The sequence below is a fragment of the Rhinolophus ferrumequinum genome, chromosome 21 (assembly GCF_004115265.2).
Source record: "Rhinolophus ferrumequinum isolate MPI-CBG mRhiFer1 chromosome 21, mRhiFer1_v1.p, whole genome shotgun sequence".
Taxonomy (NCBI): domain Eukaryota; kingdom Metazoa; phylum Chordata; class Mammalia; order Chiroptera; family Rhinolophidae; genus Rhinolophus; species Rhinolophus ferrumequinum.
The window spans coordinates 40898297-40913300 of record NC_046304.1 but is presented as its reverse complement, the minus strand read 5'-3'; the positions used below and the strand labels follow the sequence as shown (position 1 = coordinate 40913300).

The 15004-nt window shown below is 49.1% G+C and overlaps 1 protein-coding gene across 16 annotated transcripts in view; it reads right to left on the bottom strand.

Annotated features, from left to right (window-relative positions):
• The window catches only part of MAPT (microtubule associated protein tau), a 94754-nt gene extending 86489 nt beyond the window's left edge, over window positions 1-8265 (bottom strand). For 3 of the 16 annotated variants that reach the window (XM_033089295.1, XM_033089296.1, XM_033089299.1), the window contains exon 1: window positions 8022-8217. The gene's annotated coding sequence lies outside the window, so the exon portion shown is untranslated. The other 13 variants (XM_033089283.1, XM_033089287.1, XM_033089289.1 and 10 more) reach the window with 13 other exon arrangements.
• Between the last annotated feature and the right edge of the window lie 6739 nt (window positions 8266-15004).

Below are 15004 nucleotides of genomic sequence, written 5' to 3'. Positions count from 1 at the left end.
TTCTCTGTGATGCCCAATTTAGCAGTGGAGCAGACAGGACCAAAGGGAGGGCTGTGAATCAAACTTCATCATCAATGGCTTCAGATTTACTTCTTAACGGTTGTTTAATTGCTGGACCTTGATCTAAAATTCCTTCACTAAGGGGAGTTAATATACTCCAGGAATTTAAATTTGTTTTGAGTCTTATGGTAGGAATTTTGCAGCACCCCCTTAAGTTGGGACTCTGCTAGTCCTACAAGACAGGCAAAAGATGACCAAAATTCTCCACAGTGGGCCGTCTCCTAATTGACACCATGGAAGCAGAAGAACGGAAGGATGGTAAATATTTAAGGCTGGGTCCATAGGGCCTGATATCCACAGCCAGGGCCTCCTCCTTCCCCAGCCAAATTCTAGGTCCATCAGACTCGTGACAAAATTCATATAACTTAAATAAGGTACAAGCTGATGAAACACGAGTGCTAAATGAAAGATGAATTCTTAAAAATCATTATTTTTTACTGTCAAATGGGATGTTAAAGACCATCAAAAAGTAGTAAGACTCTAGAGGGATTCTGCATTCAGATTACTCCTCACTGTAAATCCCTGTACCAAGGAAATGAAATCGGAAGTCTTAGACGATTCATTACGAGTGTGGCTTAGGCAAAAAAGACAAGGAATTTCAACCAGCTGATCTGAAAATCAAGGGAAGGTCTGGGCCCTATAGCAAAAGATGGCTGGATAAGTGTGCGTTTACATGGTTTAAGCGAAAGTAAAATGTTTGAAATATGTAGGTATCATTTTTTATGACTCTGATTTAATGAGTTTTTAAAAGCTGATGTATTAGGACTCTTCAGTTTTTATTTCATAGATAAGGAGGCTTCTTAAACTGAATTTATTGATCAGCTGTGACCATGCTTCTCCTAGGCTTGAAGTTCTCTGGGTTCAGCTCATGTCCAGTTTGCTTTATTTGACATTTTCAACTTGATTTTCAACTGTCCACCATGAAGCCTGCGGGCTAGTTGACCAACTTCAACACTCTGCTTAATTATGTCATTTGTAAAAATCTCTCCTCCACTGCTTCCCATGGCTTCCATTATTTCTCAATCCCATGAGCACTCACTTGGTAGTCAATGAGTAAACCGGTAAGAACTCGGAGCCCAAAACGCTCAGCCAGGTCTCCATTTCCAGGAGGGAGGGTGGTTCCGCTCAGGCTGGCGTGGAGAGCACACAGTCTATTCCTGGACGGGAGTGGATTTCAGGAAGGAAAAGGACAGAAGCCGGGACAACAGATGATAAATCAGTCTGCTCGCCTCTGGCAAGAGTTCTGTGTGTACATTTCAACATGGGTGTGTGCGATTTTCCGGGGGGTTCATTTCCACCCAAACAACAATGCCTGGTTTCAGGGGAGGTGGGCAGCTGCCCGCTTCTCTCATCTTGATCCCTACTCCGTGTCAGAATTTATCTGTTAACAACTGATCCCATCACCATCCATCCAATCACACTCACCCAATCACAAGTGTCAATCTAGAGGCGGCTGCCATGGGGCCACGTACCGAACAGTGACTACGTGCCAGGCCCTGCATCACTCCATTTAAACCCCACAGCATCCTGTGAGAGAGGGATTATCATACTGCAAGTTATGCCAACAAATAATGGTCCAAAAGGCTAAACAACATGTCCCCCAGTGAGTGGGGGAGCCAGGGTTTGCACCCAGGAGGTCTAATCCAACTCCACACCCTTAACCACTCAGCCAAACCTAATGCCTCTCTCTACATGCCGGACACTGCCCCGTACGGGGACCTGTCCAGAACAAAAGCACCATCTGCCCTCGAGGCACTCACAAACCTTTCTGAATAACTGAGGCACAAAATACATTTCTTGGGGATTAATTCTATAATGCCCATAACTGGAGCACACACAGAGCCTGCTGAGATATCAATAAAGCGAAAAACAAAAACAGATAATCCACCTGGAAGTCATTCAAGTTTACATTTTGTGGAAGCTGATTCTAGCTGTAAACCTACAGAATGTTTCCTAATCAAAAAACCCCAAAACTCAAAACCATCCTGGGCCACCTCCCACTTAGATGGGGGCCATTTGTGCAGGAAAAGAACCTGGTAGAGGTGGCAGGAGCATGGCACCTGGAAACAGGAAAATGATACTTGGACAGCACCCCCTTTGGCGAGGTGATAAGGGCGGGACTGGCATGGATGGTATATGTCCTGTCACCTACACAGGCGTTTGTGGGAGGCACCTTCATACCGGATCAGGAAACTCCGTGGGTGGAGTGGCAGTGAGTCCTGCAGATGGAACGTTCCAGGCCGTCCCTCACAGCACAGCATCATGGGATATTTACTCCAGAGCCTGGGCCCCAGGAAGTGAGAGAAGCCTCCAGGCCCACCTTTGCCAAGGGCGACCTGAGACTCTTGCATGAGGTCCTTCCTAGGTGTGTCCAGCTCATCTCACCCTCGGCTCCGAGCTGGGTCCCATTGGTGGCTGCCAAAGTTTAAACCTCTCTGAGGGGCAGAGCCTAAGAGGAGGCTCTGACGTCCCTCAAACTTCAGTGATATGACCCTGACCAGAGCTAAGTCTGTCTTGAGCCCGCAATCTTGATTTCCAGCCTTCTCTGAGCCAATCAAACCCCGCTGTTGTTTTATAAACAGAGGCACAGAGATGGAGCGAAATCCCTTGCTCTGTGTGTCAAGGCCAGATCAGAAATTGTGAGTCTTAGGCTGTGCTCCAATGATAGACTCTTGCAAAAGTTAACTTGTGAGTCAGTGGTTTTGGAAGGAGAATATGCCACTGGGTCAATGTTACAGATTGTGCTTGGGTTCCCAGGCTAGCCCACAAAGGCCAATTAAGCCCACACGTTAGCTGAGAGGGGGAAGAGGTTCGTGTCAGACACCCAGTGCCAATACTCACTGGCTGTGTGACCTTTGGTGAGTTACTAAACCTCTCTGTACTTCAGTTCCCCCAAATGTAACAGAGATACTAAGCACACCTGCTCATAAGGGGGTTGTTGTGAGGATTAAATGAGGTAATATCTGGGGAGCACTTAGAACAGTACCTCCTAGAAGATACTCAAGAAATGAAAGCCATCATTAAGATAACAGTGCCAAGGTAACAATGTTTCTATAGCAGGCTTCTCAACTCTGGTGCTAGTGACATTTGGGGCCCATCATTCATTGATATGGGGGACTGTCCTCTGCCTTGTAAGATGTTTAGCAGCCTTCCTGACCTCTACCTACGAGATGCCAGGAGCGCCCTCCCTCAGTTATGAAAACGAAAAATGTCTCCAGACATCTCACTGTTTTACAGGAAGACAGCTGAGAGCCCCAGCCGGGACAGGGCTCCTTCCCTGCTGCCTTCCAGCTGGTGAGGCGGGGCTCTTTCCCTCATACCAGCTCACAGTCACTAGTGGAAGCACCTCGGGTGGCAAACGAGGAGTCACTGGTCAGGTGGGCATTTTTGGGAGGGGCTGGGGGGGTGTCTCTGAAGTGGGATGCTGAAAAACGCAGGGTGGGAGGGGGAGGAAGAAACAGAGGCAAATGGGATTTCCCACCTCCATCCCTCTGACCTCCTGGCCCAAGGAGCACCTGCAGCCCCAAGACCCTTAGCAGGGTCTTCCTTCCCCTGCGGTGAAGCGTGACCTCTCCCCTCTGCTCTCTTCTGTGCCCTTCTGCCAAGAAGGGTGAGGTGAGAAGAGGGGGCCCATAAGTGGGGGTGCTGCAGTGAGAAAGTGAAGGTGTGGGGGCAGGGCGGGGAGGACAGGGAGGAGCACCGAGGGGCACCGGCAACTTTTGGAGTGTCATTTGGATACAGAGTTAGGGACAAACTGAATTGGATTTGTCCCCAAACCTTCCTGATACCATGGCCTTGAGTAAAGCCCTCCTCCCATTCTGCTTTTTCTTCTCTACCTTTTGACCTGCATTTTCTCATTTTATCCGGTTGTTAAATGAATATGGGTCAAAACACCTATTGTATGCCTGGCACTGTATTAAGCCCCTACGGGTGTTTTTATTTGTTTTTGAGTGATTCTTTTTCGAAGTGGGAGCGGGGAAGATACTAATTAACTGAATAGAAGGCACAATCTAATTGGAAAACTACCATGTGTTCTATTAGAAAATTAACACCTGTTCATACACACAGCTACGGAGCAACTCAAACCATACACACAAATGCTGAAGGAACACAATTTCTTAAAATTTTCAACAAATGGGCTTCATGACCTTCATGAAGTTCATTAAAAGGGCAGAAGGAAAATTCAACCTAAACGAAAGGCACCACAATCCTGTTATATCTCCAGGTTGGCACTGACCTCAAAGGGCATGTGGGCCAAAGGGCATGTTCAATAAACGGAACTCTTTTCCACATGGAATAAATCTGACCCTTCCTCTAGGAAACCAATTCTACGTTTTCCTCTTGCAATTTGTGGGAATAATCCATTTCTTTTGTTCCTGTCAGGAGCGGTGCCTGATACTAGAAACCACGTAAAAGCCACACCGTTCTATGATGGGTGTGTGCAGACCAAGTCCGGTTGGAGTTAGGGATGGACACACAGTCATGGACTGTCACTCATCCAAAAAACAGCAAAGCCAACAAACCTCTCCCCCAAATTGTCCAAAGGCGAATCCCAAAGAGTCAAGCCAGGTCATTGCAGAAAACCAACCAGAAGCAAATAAATGTCTGTCAAGGAATTGATTAGCTTCAATATTCACTCTGGACTGGGCACCGGGAGGGACGTTTATTTTATTAATATTTATTCGTTCAGAGGAAGGGTTTGGAGAGGGGAAAACGGATTAACAATTCTTATGTGGTAAACATAAGCAGCATCACAAAACGAAAAATAATCCCTTAATTAATTATGACAGGAAAGGCATTTCTCGTTCTTTCGGAGGACGGGTCACATGGAGGGAAAGGGATCTGATAAAAATTCAAAGCCCTCCTGCTGAGCCTGAGCGCGCACGTAGGCCTGGCAGTCGCTGTCTCAGGTGCCGTCCTCCATCCCAACTCGCACCAGCCCAAGACCCGGGCTTGGAGTTAGAGGTTCCTGTGCGCCGAAGGCCAAGTGGGGTCTCCCGGGATGTAAAAGTGCCCCGACCTGCTGGGGATTCCGAGACAGGACGTTTCCGGCTGGCTCAGCGCTCCACAGTCGGAGCGTGTGCACAGACGCTGCATCCCTCCACATCTTGGGGGGTTGTCGTTTAGTTACAGCGCGCGCAGAGCCAGGGATGGAGTTTCCTGATCGGGTATGAAGGACCATTCTCTGGCCGCCGGGATTCCTCCATTCACAGCCCCCAGACCTTGCAAACCCGAGAACTCCACCAAGCCACCTACAGATCCCAAAATGGAGCGAAATCGCAAACGCGTGCACGGCGCTTTGTTCCAGGTATTGGGCTAAATGCGCTCGCCCCCGCCGGGTTCCCTTTCCCCCAAGCGACAGGAGGTGACACCCGCCTGTGGTCTGCCCCAGGCCGCGGGCTCCCAGTTCCATGGCCGCCCCTCGCCCCTCACTCTGTCTGGAACCAGAATCCCATGTTCAGCTCGGGAGGAGGGTGGCTAGAGGGGAAAAGATGCTGGAATCGACCCTTGAGCCTGTCCAGCAACCTGCCGGTGGCGAGCCCAGCTCTGCGGAGGCGGGGAGTGGGGCGGGAAGGGAGGGGAGAGCAGAGCCGCGGCTCTGACCTGACAGCCACAGCCGGGAAGGTTTGGCCAGGCCCGGGGGAAGACTCTCGACTCCGAGCCGAGCCATTCCCCGGATATTCAGATCAATCTGCGCGGCTTGCGTGGATGATTCGGCCCCTAAAATGCTCGTCCCTCTCAGAACAGCGCCCTCGCGCCAGTTTTCAGCGATGTAATTAACCAGAAAGACGCGCGGACCCGGGCCGTTACAGAAGGGCAAGGCTCGGCCTTGTTCGCCAGGGGTCGGTACCCCACTCCTCTCCCCTCGTTCCCTTTTCCAAGGGCCGCAGTGAATTCGGGTTCCTAAGTGATAAGTGATATTCGGCCACAAGAATAATAATACACCAGGGACGCCTGTCTGGGAGCCGATGGCCGCGGGAAGCCAATTAGGAAGAGCCAACGGCTCCAGTTTGTGGGTTTCCCTACGGAGCCCCCAGAGGGGGCACGGCTCTTGGTACCCGGGAGTTCTAATTCTCCGATCGGAAGGGGCGGGGCAACGCCCCAAAGGCTGTTCTCAAGACGCGTGTTGTTTCCAAGGCAACACCTCCCCTAACGACCCCCTCCCAGTCGGCTCCGGAAAAATGGGTGTGGCCCGCAGCAACCGGGGAAACCTCTTGCCCCCTCCTCACTTTCTCCCGCCTGGCCAGGCAACAGGGAGTGAAGCGGGGAGGGGATCCCGCTTGCGTGCCCCCTCCTACCGCCCCCTCGGGTGCCCCTCCGGGGGCAGCCTGGTGGGGTATGGGACCCAGGACACTCGGGGCATGGGGAGGGGCGTTGTCCCTCCGCTGACACCCGCACAGCGCAAGGAGACCCGGAATCCCACCCCTGCGGCCCCGCGGATGCTTCCTGGCGGGCGGCCTGGCTCTGATAGTGGGCCGGGCAGGGTCAAGCCGGTTCCACGCGTACCTCCGAGGCCGTGACTCGAGTTCATCGACTCCAGCAAGCCCCGAAATCTAACAAAGGGCTCAGAAATGAGGGGCGAAACACGGGAGAAGGGGCGGGGGGGGCCTTGGTTAAACACCCTTATAAAATAAAAGGCAAAAACCCAGGCTGGCAACGCTGATCACGTTAGCCCTACAAACAAAGCAGCGAGCCACCAGGAAAATCTCGAGGGAACGCCCCCAAAGCTCAAGCCCTCAGCAGCAAAACGCCACGATTTCAGCGCTGAATGCACCCTCCACCCACCCTTAATGACAGTCCCCGCCTTGCCCTTCGAAGCCCGGCCACCCGGCTTGGTGTGGTACCGTAAAGACATGGCACGCCGCAAAAAGATGGCACCTCGCGATCGGAGGGGGAAAAAAAGCGGGGGTGGGAGTGGGAGGAGGCACAGCCTACCCTCCCCCTCCTCGCCCACCCGGGTCCACACCCACTGCCGCAGTGAGGGGCGAGCCCTGCGCGCCAGCCCCGCGCCTCCGGCAGGGAGCGCACACGCCGGACGCCGGGCGCAGAGCGCAGAGAAAGGGGACCGCCCCGAAGTGCACCTGCAGCCTCTGTGCCGATCTGTGAGGGGCTGGGGCTGTGAGCGCCCGCGAGGCAGGATCCGCGGGGCCGAGTCCCTCCACAGAGCAAGGCCAGGTGACCCCTGTCTTTCGAGCCTCCACATCTCTCCGCGCACTGCCTTCTCTCGGGCACAGCGCTGCTCGCGTCTCGGTGCCAGGCGCGCGCAGGGGGAAGGGCAACTAAAGTGACAGCGCCTGGACCCCTCCCCAACTCCCCGATTCCACTCCCAGCCCCCAAATGTCCCCTGCGGGTTTCTGAAGGAGGAAAACGGGGAGGGAGGTGGGCCACCGCCTTAAATCAGGGACAGCGAAAAGCCCCATTGGAATTGCTGCCGAGGAGGTGAAGGGAGGGGCAGGCAGGGAGTCATCTTTTCTAGAACCCAATCCATACCTTCCTTAGGGCTGATGGCAAACCGAGACAGAGAAATCGGATTCCAGATCGATTTCGGGGGTCGTCATTGGACGCCCCCGGACACACACTTAGACACACGCCCATTGCGGCAAAAGGCGGCGATTGAGAGTGTATAGCAGCCCCCTCCCCCAGGTCACCGCCACCCGCGCCCCACCCTGCGGGCACCTCTGCCCGGGTCCGCGCGAAGCGGGTCTTGTGGAACCCCAGCACACACACGCACACACACACACATACACACTCACACGCGTGTGTGCATCTCTTGCATGGGTGCGTTTCCAAGCCACCCCAGGCCCAGCCCCGGAGCACCGAGGGCGCAAGGAGGGGCCCCCGCCGTTGCCCCCGACCAATGCTCACCTCAGGAAATCCATCTCTGAGGCAGGGGGCGAGGGGCGGCAACATGGGGGCGCAGGAGGCGGACGGGGAGGCACCTTTCGGAGCCTCGCGCTTACCTGATAGTCGACAGAGAGCGAGGGCAGAAGAGGAAAGCAGAGGATAAAGTGTCTGGTGGCGGCGGCAGAAGGTGGGCGGTGGCGGCGGTGCTGCTGCTGGTGCCGGAGCTGGTGGGTGACGGAGACTGCGAGCGCGCGCACCAGCGAGGGCGCGCTCCCGAGACCGGCGGGCGGCGCAGGCGCGAGCAGCGGGAACGCGAGTCTTCCCTGAGGAGGGGCGGGCGGCGAGGCCTCCGCAGGCGTCTTCTCCTCCGGCCACTAGTGGGCGCGCGCGAGCGCCTCACGGCTCGCTGTCCCCAGCCTCCTGGCTCGCTGCTCCCGGCGCTTCCCTTCCCTGTCTTTCCTCCCCCCACGACTCGGGCCGCGGCACGGACTGCCACGCGCACGCGCGCTCCGTGGCGCACGCGTGCTCTGGGTCACCTCTGGCGGCTGGACCCTTTGTCTGGTCTGAAGGGTCTTCTCCCTCGGGAGGGAGGCTTGGTTTCCTACTGTGGTTGGAAGAGGCTGCGGTGCTCCGCTTCCAGATCTGCTGCCCTTTTCCTTTTTGTCCCGGGAGTGATGTCCTATCTCAGAACGTCCTGGGCGGGTTTCCACATGACCGCTCCCCAGAGGGTCCACCCCAGTCCTCCAAGTTTGGCCGGCTTATCGCTACCGGGCACCCTGACCCTCCTTTGAGTCTCCGGAAATGGTCCCCCTTGTTGGAGATCAGTTTCCCTGGGCCTGCTTCCTTTCAACCTGCTTTTTTTCCATCTTTTTTGTTATTGATCAAGGTGAATGCTTTCCTTCGCCAATCCTCATCAAACAGGCTAATTCAGTTGTAAGAGTAGTGTTGTGGTGTTTTTTTTTTTTAACAAGGACCATTTCCATCTATTTTTTAACGGTGTCCGAGAATAAAATCTTAGACAAAGGTCCAAATGGCGGCGCTAATCACATTGCAAAGCATTTTCACACATACAGTTATTTTGATCTTGTTTCTTGACACACGGTTATACTGTAAGTAGAGTTTGAGATCGGAAGTGCTAAGTGCTCATGGAGATTCTCACCTAGATAACACACTGAAACTGACCAGAAGTTTTCATTCTCCTGGTCACCCAGTTCCCAGCATTGGCCTGTGAAGAAAGAGATGACATGCCCAAAATGGAGTCACTTGTGCTATGCCACTTCACCAAAACGAAAACTATTAATAAATACCTCATTGCAGTTTCAGCCTCTCCCAGGAGTGGAATTTTAAACCACCAATCAGTCTGGAATTTCCTGATCAACACTAGTGAGAGGTAATCTGCCTAATAAGACCCTTTCCGCCCTTCCCTCAAAGAAAAGTGCCCTTGGCTGAAAAGATCCTTTCTTTCCTTTTGGTAATAACTTTCTTGTCCTGCCCACTGCCAGCCTATAAAAACCTACCAACTTCTCAGGGCTCCTTTCTACTTGGCTGGATGGGATGCTGCCTGATGTATGCATTGCTCAAGAAAGCCAATTAGATCTTTAAAATCTACTCCATTGAATTTGGTTCTTGAACGGATCTTAGCTTGGTCTCCCCAACATCTAATGTAAGCCCTGGCAGTGGGAGGCTTTATAAGTATGGGAGTTTGGTGGGGGGCATCTTGTCCTAGGGAGATGGGAACTTGTTTTGAAGCTTTAATTTGCATGGCTCTTACATTTATATTTTTTAAATCAATATTTTTTGTTATAGATTAATACAAAAAGCAGGCTATTAAAAATTTTTTATTGACGGGGAAGCACTGGGTGGATGCTAGAGATGGGGCACATTTCTTAAACGACTCGTTCTGAATCTCTGGTGACCTTTTTGTTGTCCCAACTCTCATGGTCCTCGTTAAAGACTCTTACCTTGGCACTGGACATGTAGTGACCTTACCGGTCTCCCTGCTCTCTGTTTCTCCCTGTATCAGCCCACCTTGAACCCCCTAATCAGACAAATCTTCAGAAGCAATCGTTTTAATCACGACACTCTCTTGCTCAAAAATATCTAAAGGCTTCTAACTGACCCCTAAGTGAAGTGAAACTTCTTAGCCTTAAATTCCTCAGCATTCAAACCCTCTGTCCCTCCCCACCCCCTCATCTGAGCCCCTGTCCTCTCCAGTTTTCTCTTTCATCTACTCTATGACCAACTTAGCTTGTTTGATTGGAACTCTTCCCCACCTCAACTCGGGGGTTTTCCTCTGCTTACAAAGTCCTTGCTCTTTCTCCATGCACCAAATATCCTATTTAACCTTCAAACCCTCGCTCAAATGTTCTAAAGCCTTGTAATCACCCCAGCTGGAAGGGATATCTCCTCTAGGAAGGCTTAGCAAAGTTACTCATCTCTGAAGTGAAGGGGAGAGAGGAATTAATATCAGTCTTGCAAGACTGCAGCTTCATTATTGCTGCCAATTGTGTCCTTTCTCCTTTTCCTGTATGGGGATTATCTGTCCTTTCCTGTTACCCTGTGATCTGTACTGCTCCCACTCTCCACTCCCAGACCACTCATATTTGGTCTGGCCACGTGGTGGTCTGTGGCAACTAGAACTAAGGGGCATGATGTAGACATGTCCAACGAAAAGCTTTAAGAGGCATTGTGAGTTTCTACCACTTTTACTTGTCCCCTGCACCACCGCGATGGTCCCCTCCACCACCAGAATGGCATGCCCTGTGGGGCTGCTCCTTCAGCATAGGTCCCAGAATGAACAGACACAAGGAAGTACATATAACATGTATAGTAACATGAGCAAGAAATAGACATTTACAGGGTGAGTCACTGAGATTCTGAGGGATGTTTGTTATCACAGCAAAACTACAGTTTAATCCCCATTATATATATTATATATATATTAAACTGTATGTATATATATATATTTTATACACAGTATGTGTGTGTAAAGTTTCTCATGTAAAGTACCTGACAAATAGTGGACATCCATTAAATGATAACTAGCAGTTATTTCAGCATCCCCATCAGTGCTTTGGCTATACATTCTTTCTATATGTAAAATAAACTGTAGCAGTCAAATTAACACTCCTCCCATTCAATTTTCTCGTTTTCTTTCCTTTAAGAACTGACTGGGACCCGATAACACAGTGATCTCCTGATACTGAATGAACACATTTGCCTACATTCAATTGAGGTAATGAATGCTAGAAACCATCTTAAGCAGATCCATCATTTAACTGTATGTAATGTGGAGCTGAGTGTTCATTCCAGATAATTTAATCACTGGAGGTAGCTAATGGCTCTCTAGGTCAAGAAAATGCATCCTCTCCCTTTCTCCCTGCCCCTCCCTCTTGCTGAAATAGAGATCTGGCCAATTCAGCACGCAAGGCCCATCACAAAGAAGCATAGAAGGTAGAATCGCACAGGGAAAGAGAACTGGATTAGGTTTCAAAAGAGTTGGGTCCCAATCTTAGCTGTGCTGTGTGATCTTTGACAAATTCATTAACTTCTCTGGGCTCCCATTTTTTTATGTAGCAGTGTCCCAGGTAGGATTGGAACTAAGAGTCCGATACCTATAGAATTTATAAAAGTCCAAACAGGAAAAGAATACATGGATCTAGGAACCAAGGAGTGGAAGCTGAAGTGGTCCCACTTCCCAACATTCCCAGGTGACCCCAGGGGGGAATCTGAGCTTCCCATCCTCACTAGTGTAGGCTCTGCAGGGATAGAGGTCCCCCAAAGGGGAAGCTTCCACCAGGGGACACAGCAAAGGTTTCACTGAACTATAAGCGATGGCTGCTGCCTGAGCACTTTGGGTCCAGAGAGCAGCAGGCAAGAACAGAAGGTACTGTCCTGGCAGGAATAACCGACTTCAATCATCCGCAGGAAGTAGGACTGCTACCAAAACACGGGGAGGATACATTTGTCACTTGGGCACCTCTTGGTATTCCCTTTTGTTAAAAGACAGAAACGTCCACCCTAGCCTGAGAAAGTGTTTTAGTTTCCTGTTGTTGTTGTAACAATGACCCCAAACTTAGTGACTTAAAACAAAGTAAACTCCTTGCCTTCCAATTCTGGAAGTCAGAAGTCCAAAATGAGTCTCATCAAGCAAACCTCATGGGGTGTTGGCAGGACTGCCGTCCTCTTGGAGGTGCAGAGGAAGAGTCTGTTTCCTTGGCTTTTCCAGCTTCTGGGTGCTGCCCTGTTCCTTGGTGGGTGGTCCCCAGCCAGCAATCACATCCCTCCAACCTCTGCTTCTGTTGTCACATCTTCTCTGACTGGGACACTCCTGCCTCCCTGTTTCACTTACAATCCTTGTGATTATACTGGGCCCACCCAAATAATCCAGGATAATCTCCTCATTTCAAGATTCTTAATTTCATCACAGCTTCAAATCCATTTTGCCATATAAGGTAATTTATTCATATGTTCCAAGGGTCAGGACATGAGCATCTTTGATCAGGGCATTACTCTGCTTACCACAGAAGGACATGGTGACTATGGCACCGACCCCTCAGGGAAGAAGATGTCTACGGTAACCCCATATCTAATGGCTGACCGACCCAGGTGGGCAGATAAATGTTCAACCTGGGGCAACTCTGATGGTCCATTTTGGGTTCTGAGATCCCCAGGTGGTTCGCTGAGGCTGGTTGGGCCTGTATCACAGCTTGACTTCTCCTTTTGCACAATCCTGCTTCCTTCCTCTCCCTTCCACAGCTATCGATCCCAAGGGTACTGCCTAAATATCTCGCATGCTGGACTCTGTCTCAGAATCTGCTTCCCAGAGAACCTTGCCTGCATCTTCATGAATGCATTAAATAATAAAATCTAGCAGTGGGTTTAATTACTTTCCCAATTTCAAATAGGGGTAAGTATAAATGACATTTTGAAATATCTCTGACACATGTACCGTGCAAAGAAAATATCTATTAGTGATGAAGTCACAGATACTGTTAATACTACATTGATTACTGAAATGCTAAATTCCAATACAGGTTATAAAAATAAAGGTGAACTTTTTTGTCTCCAAGTTTCTGGACCCTCAGGTTAACAGCCTTTATCTTCTTTTTCTATGTAGTGAGGATTTAATAAGTCCATTAAATTGAATGAAATAAAGGTTACAATGAGGTGAAATGAGCATTTCCTTAATTCTGGGTCAATTCGTTTTATATTCAGTTCTGTGTGACAAAAATGCGAAGCAGCTGTGGTCTAAACAAGACTCAATTGTATTTCTCCAGGAATAGGAGTCAAGGGCTGTTTTAGAAACTCTAAGACCTTCTTGGAGCCCATATCTGTTTATTTCATTTCTGTATCATCCTTCGCTTGCTGTCTCATTAGTCCAAAGTGGCTGCTTCAGCTCCAGACAACACATCCCCAGAAATAAGGAAGAGATAAAAAAGGGAGCATCTCTATCTTTTAAGGACAATTCCTATAAATCACACTTGTTACTCTTGCTAACACCCTATTGGCCAGAATATGTGCATGGCTACACATTGTTGCCACCGAGGCTGGGAAATGTAGTCTTTATTACAGAGGGCCTTGTGATCAGCTACTTGTAAATACCAGATACAGGGGGAGAAGGAGATGTGGAGTATTAGCCACAATTATGCTAAGAAGCCATCTCCCTTAGCAGTTCCTCCTAGCTATGCACGAGCAGCACATTCTTTCCCTTTGAAATATTTTCCTGAAAATACTTTTCATGATAAGGCATTTTCTAGTGAGACAGATGACAGCCTTGAAGACCAACATTTCTTTATTTTCAGTTACAAAGTCAGAGATCCAGATTCCCAGCCTGTTTAGACAGCCCCAAATGTATTTGTTTTGCCTAATTGTGGGCTAGGTATGGTGCTTTGATGAGACACCTACTGTCCTCTCTCAAAGCCAACATAGAGAAATACCAATATAATGCAATTAAATTAGGAAGTGAGTATTAACATTACAGACAAATGCTTTGCTAGACAAAAGGAACCATCACCAGGTTTCCTTAAATGTCAGTTACCCTGTTACAACTGAAATGTGAGTTGATTTACATGCAAGTTTATAAACACCTTAATTATATAAAGTAAGACAGATCTATGCCTTAATTTCTCTAGACTTCTCTTTCATAATTATTCTTTAGGCTCAAGTGTTCCTTTCTGTCTTTATATTTCCTGAATGCCTCCTGCCTACCTCTCCTTCCCTCCATTGCCAGGGCAATGCCAACCCCCTTGTCTAGATTCCCTGGGTTCTGGCAAGAAGCAGGATGAAATGCCAACCGGGGTTTCGGTTACACATGACTCAGCAACACGGCATTCTTGTCAGAAAGGCCAGGATGATCCTGGGCCCAGAAATAGGAGCAGGCATAATAGGTCCATGAGGTCATCCTCTCCTTATATTTGGCTTTGCCCAGACACTCTGGATATCCTGCCTCAGGGAGTGTCAGGTAATGTGGGGAGGATTCAGAGCGGAGCCCCACATACAATACTTGAAAAAAGTTGAGCAGAAATCCCTTTCACATAAACCCTGCCATCAGTTGCACAATCCTACCCTATGGACGATGTAGTCAGAATTCTAAAAATGGGATGTAATGTACACTACTCTGTGGTATATTTGAAAGTTGCTAAGACAACTCGTAAATCCTAAAAGTTCTCATCACAAGAAAAAAATTGTCACTATATGAAGTGATGGATGTTAACTAAACTTATTGTAATAATCATTTCACAATATATGTAAAGTCATTATTCTGTACACTTTAAACTTATATAGGGCTGTATGTCAATTATATAATAAAACTTAAAAAAAATTCTAAAAGTTACCAAAATATTAAAATCTGAGTCAAATCTCACTACCTACAGTCTGGTGGTTTTTTGTTTTTTTTAATAAGCTGTTCTTTATTCAGTGTATATGTCATTATCATTTCTTTTCCTAAGTAATACTAAGTTCTAAGTACTACCGCTGTTACTAGTGTTCTGATGTTTTTTAAACGGAGAAGGTGATTGTTTATCCTTTCAACATTTAAGTGCCTCCTCTATGCAGGGAATACAGGATCCCAAGTTACTTACAGAGCAATGATTTGCAG